Genomic DNA, 6,000 nt, shown 5'->3' with positions numbered 1-6,000 from the left:
AATCCCGGGCCGGGCCTGTCACTCCGCCCCGCTGACAGCCCCGGCAGCCAATGGGGAACCTTGCCGGGCGCCGCGCCCCGCCCAGTGGCACCGGTGGTGCGTGTCCCCGGGTAGCACCATGCGCGTCCACGTGTCCAGCTGTGCGCATCCCCGTGTCCCGGTTTATCACCGGGCGGGTCCCAGTATCCCACTGTAACACCATGAGGTCCTGATATCCTGCTATGAGCATCCCCATACCCCGCTATCCCGCTGTAACACCATGAGGTCCTGGTGCCCTGCTGTGCACACCCCCGTGTGAAGCTGGCCTCACACACCAGCACATGCAGCCCCGTACAGCAGCGTGCACGGCCCCGTGTCCCGATGTGCACATCTCCATTTGTCAGCACGCACATCACCGCGTGGCACGTCCCTGCTCAGCAGCACACATGTTCCCGTGTGACCACAGGCACACGTACTCACACATGAGCACACACAGCCCTGTGTGTTGTGTCCTGTGCTGCAGGGTACAGGCTGGGCCCGTGCCCCACTGCTGCTCAGGGACCAGGAAAATGAGAAGACAGAAGCTGCCATGTGGCCTGGGCCACTGGCCACCCTGATGAGCCATTGGCCCTTGCCCCAGGGCACAAACTCCATACCAGGGACTTGCCCCTCTGCAGGTCCTCAACCTAAGCACACCATGGCCGCTACCCAGGCGTCCCGGGCCACCAGTGACCTGCCATCACTGTGTCACCAGCCACCCCAAAGATGGGAAATGCCATCCCAGTCTCAGGAAACCACTTTGTGCTAGAAGGGAAAAAAAACCCCATCCTTCACACCCTGCCCCAGGAGCTCCAGCAGCACCAGCAGCGTGTGCCAGCAGCTCATACAGGGCAGCCAGGCGCCAAGGTGAGGGGTGCTGTTGCAGGCACCCCAGCCACCACACTGGGCCTGCAAGTGGCAGCCACTGGGGCTGGCAGCCAGCACTGCTGCCTGCCCAGGTCGCCAGATCGATTCGCTATTAAGCGGCACTTTATTACCCAGCCCAGCAATCGTTATTAAATGTGCAGGAGAGGAGAGGCCCAAGGGAGCAGAGGCCTCATGTGCGTGCCGTGCCTGTAAGGGATGTGGGGAGACCTATCCTTCCTTGCTGCTTTCCCTGCCCATACTGAGCCCAGATCTGTGCCCACCTGCCCTCACAGCCACCCAGGAAGCATATCCCCTTATCCGCTCCCCCAAACATGGGGATGAGGGGAGAAAGCAGCAGTCTGGGCAGGCTCTCCTCATGTTTAATGCATTGACGTGCTGCCATTTTTTCTCCCTCTTTCTCCAGGCTTCTGCCTGCGCAGGGCCCCTCTCCCACACACCGGGGACCACAGGTCCCCAGGCTGCCTTGCACATAGCCGGCTTTCCCAGCAGACTGCAAGAAGCTAGGCTAATTAGGGGCCTCACTGATGTGGGATCAACGACCTGATTCCTTCAGCAGCTTCTCGATGGCAGGAGGGTGGGGAGGGGGGAAGGCTTTTCTCTAAGCTGCAGCCGGAGTGACAAATTTAACCAAGTGGAAGAGCTCAGAGCCTTCCCAGCATGTCCATACCAGGATGAGGCATGCCTGTGCCTTCCCAGCACCTGCAGACAGCCCTGCTGAGAGCTGCAGAGGGTAAGGGAGAGGTCCTCTCCTGCCACCCTGGCCAGAGAGCCAGGCCAGCCCCAGAAAACACATTTCCTGCCAAACCACCTGTTTCCCCTGCAGCTGCTGTTCCTCTCCCCTGCTGTGCTCCACTCCATATCCCCCTCAACTCCCCACAGCCCTATAACTCTGGAAGGATGTGCCCACATACATGGATCCAGCTAGCACTGACACAAGCTCCACCGGGTCAAGATTTAGCCCTGGCTCCCCTGGTCCCTCCTGCTGTGAGCCCCTCCCCAGCTGATGCGGGGCAGGAGGGAGCAGGGAACCCCTCTGGAAAATGACAGAAGGGCACAAGCAAGGTCCCCAGTGTTCTACCCCACAGCCCCAACCCAGCGGGCTTAGCTAGAGAGCCTGGAGTGCAGTGCACTGGGAGCCCTCTTTACTGTCACTTGGGTACTTCAGCACCTCCAGTCTTGACCACAGGTAGTGCATGAGAGCCCACCTGGCTCCACATCATCCCTTTCAGCTTTCTGGGCTCTGCCAGTTCCTCAAGCCCAGCCACAGGCAGCTTTCCAGGAGTTTTCTATTGCCAGCATTGCCCTTGCTCATTGCAACACAGCACTCCCTCCCAAGGCCAGAAGGCGTTGGTGTCATCAGGGCTGCACAATGAATTTCTTGCTTGGAAGAGATGGACCTGGGATGTCAGTGTCTTGGCCGATGTACAGATCTGTCTGATATTTGGGTGGGGACAGGGCAGACTAACTCATTCCCCCAGCTGGCTCCAGGAGGGGATGGTGCTCAGCCTGCCCTAAGGCACACAGGTCAGCCTCTAGAAAGGCACTTCTGCAATTGCAGCTCTGCTTGGAATAAACACCCTGGTGCACCTCAGGGCTGCTCCCCTGAGCACAGGGAGGCTGGCAGAGCAGTTTTCTTGAGGCACTGCAGAGAGCATAAGGGCCATATTCTGCCTCCCCACTGCCAAAGTCTGTGGGGCTGTGCTTTGGCCTCGGGGTACAGCACAGCCCTGCAAGTGGGCACAGACACTCCATCAGCAGATGAGTGCTCCTCATCCAGTTCACTGCAAGCACCATGGAAGGAGCAACTCCAGCCCCACAGGAGATGGGTCCCAGTGAGCACAAGCAAAGCTGAACTCCTCCTGTCTCTGCATTGAGGGCTCCAGGGCAACCAATTAGGTTGCATGTGCTCCCTCAAGATCTAGACTTAACTACATGGCTCTAATTAATGCCTTCTGCCTCTGATGCCAACACCCAACCACATCCTCGCTGTATATTAAAAAGCCACTGCAGTATAAGCCAGGTCTTTAATGGGTTGATACACATATCTGTTATTGCACCAAGCTGGTGGTTAAGGATGAATGGTGACAATATCATTCCTTGACAGCCTGTTACACAAATGCTTCCTTACAGCTTACTCTGAGCACAAAGGTGGGGCTGGAGACCCTGCCTGTCCCCCTGCCCAAACATTGCCGGGACCTGGATCAGTGCTCACCTGCACCGTCCTGTGCCTCTTGCAGCTCCCTTGCATGGGGCAGGCATGTGAGACCATGGCAGGATTTTTCAGGGTGAAAGGCACTCTGGAAGAGGACATGGACTGCAAAATGTCTTACCAGAGAAAAGCCAGTGCAGACTACAGTCTATGCAAGGGATAGCTGCTGCCTGCCCAACTACCAGTGCCTTCCCCAGTGTCCCACCTCCCTACCTGCGGCTGTCCCCTCTTGCAGGGCTTGGAAGAGCAAAGCCACAGAAAGAAGGTAGAAAAAGCTTGTACTGGGCCTCAGTGAGCTGTAACAAAACATTTCTGTAATGCCCTGGGAATGCCTGCTGTTACAGAAATCCCCTCAGACTGTCCCAGCCCCAGGCAGCACCCATGCAGGATGCAGGCTTTCCCTTGCACCAGCATTGCTCAGTTGAGACAAAGGCAGAAATGCCAGCATGGTAAAACCTGTCCTGGGGACGTGGGCGGTGGGGCCTCAGCACAGCTTGAGCCATAAATAATCTCCCTACACAGCAGTTAGGGGAACAACAGTGTGGGAGTATCTCTTGGTAAAAAGATGTTCAGGGAAAAAGATGCTCTTGAAGGAAAGCAGATTTCCTTCAAGAAAGAGTGATGGTGGGGTGCACTTTCCACTGAGGATGGAGCTTCATGGGTGCCAGCAGGTCACTCAGACCCACCTCACTGAGGTGAGTCACTGCACCAAAGAGACAAATATAGTCTGAAACAACCCAAATCACCATCTCTCTGGTACAGCCTCCCAGGACACAACTTGTGCTGCAGCACAGATCTCTGGAGATACTCTTCAACTAGTCTCCACAACAGTAAGGTGCAATCCCTTCCCCACCACCTTCAGCCTCAAGATTCACATGGGGAAAGGTGAAAGGCTGTAGAAGGGGAGTAAAAACAATGGATGCAGGGAATCTCTTATGCAGAAAAGAGACAATAGGCCCCAGGCAGACAGCCTGACCCAGCCCAGGGACAATGTGGTCACACACAGAATTGTATAAAAGGTGTGGAAATCCTAAAAGGTTGGTTAAGGAGCAACTACAAGCACAGTAAGGAAACTGAGCAAAACCTGCTACTGTGGAGATGTGTGGAGACACATACAAGGGACATGCTGAGAGCTTGAAAGCAGCAGATTCACGAGGGGGATGCTGCAGAACAGGCCTGCATTGGTGTGCATCTGGGAGCTCCTCATGCATGTTCCTCTTCCAACCCTGACTTGCACAACTTGGCCTTGCTTTACTTCCATAGATATATTTTTTTGCCCTAACTCTACAGCCAGAGTCTTTTTTCAATAAGAAAGGGGAAGGTATCATGTATAGGGAAGAGCTGAAAAGAAGGCACCATGGGTTTCTGTTTCACCAGCTTAAAAGTGGCTCCTGGCAGCACTGCAATCTCAGCACTCAGAGCAGAGTTTGCCCTGTGAGCTCAACATCTCCCATGCAACCAAGAAGTCCAGCCATGGTCCACTCCAGCCCCAAGACTGATGGAGGGTGTCAGACATCCTACAGCCAGAGAGAATATAGAGCCAGATCCTTTGAAAGAACCTGGTAAGAGTCCAAGGAAAAACAGTATTGATGGACTACTCAGCTTCTGGGGTGCTGCATGCACCTCACATCTTAAGGAGTCAACGCTGCAGAACTACAGGCATCTTTGAAAAGATTAAGTCTTTTGCCCCACTTAAGACTAGAAAACTGTAAAGGAAATGCCCCCAAAGTCTTTGCAAGGCTAGAAGTGTTTAGCCAGCAAGGTGCCAAGCCATCATACAAGGTGGTGATAGAGCTTAGGACAGCAGGTTAGTGCTGGCTTGGCATCATATCAAACTCCTAAAAATAAGCTGTACCCTCCCACAGCACCAGCCTCCAGGGACCCCAGCAGGCTTGAGGAAACCCAGCCAATCTCTTAATATGCCTTTGACATGGAGATAGCTGCACTTTCAATGCAAAGGAACTGTCAAGGGCAAGTCTTCCCCACCCATGCCCCAGGATCAGCTGGCAAAACAGGAGCACCTCTGAGAACCAAAGCCTGAGATTCCTGACCTGAGGTCTGCTCTTAACCACAGGACTCCACCCTCCCTTCAGGTCCCAGGTCCCTAAATCTCACTCCCACTACTTCCCAAAGATTGAGGTCAAGACCAAACTGCTCCTCTAGACTCTTCAAAAATACAGCTAGGCACCAGCACTGCCTTGCAGCAGTGGAGCTGGCTGAAGCCTCTGTTTGCTCCAGGGGGATGTTCATGAGGCTAAAGATGCCAGTAGGATCAGACCTGAGGCCATGTCCTGACTCCCAGAGCAGCCAGTACCATATGTTTCCAAGGAAGGCACAAGAAAGCCGCAGCAGCAGTTGTAAGCTAATCTGCTCCTCCTCCAGGGCTCAGCTTAGTTGCTCGCCACTACAGATCAGCTCAAGGCCTGACACAGGAGCCATGCTTTCCCTCACATCCCTGACATCAGTGGTCAGTGGCATAACAGGAGAGCCACGGGACTGAGCAGTGTCCCCTGCTTGCTGAAGGTACCTGTGCAATGCACCTCCCCAGCTGCCCTGCATGCACCACAGGTGTCACAGCCCAGCACCACTCCTGGGAACATGCAGCTTTGGACACACTTTATCCAAAACAGTTTCTTATGAGGGGACAAAAAAAGAAGCGATAGGCACGTGCCTGGTGAGTTATGACAGATGCAGTTTCCCCTTAGAAGGGAAGCACCTCCAAGCTCACCTCACTGATCTTGCAAGGGACACCCTCTTTAAGCCAAGAACCAGGGCTGCCTGAATGGCACCAGGCACACGCTGTGCCAGAGACCCAACAGGACATGCACTGAAACTGTGCCAGCTGGGTAACTAAGTGCCTGTCAGCTCCATTTCCCCATCTCTCA

Source organism: Falco peregrinus, chromosome 1 (assembly GCF_023634155.1).
Source record: "Falco peregrinus isolate bFalPer1 chromosome 1, bFalPer1.pri, whole genome shotgun sequence".
In the NCBI taxonomy this organism is placed as follows: Eukaryota; Metazoa; Chordata; class Aves; order Falconiformes; family Falconidae; genus Falco; species Falco peregrinus.
Note: the sequence above shows the minus strand (reverse complement) of the source record.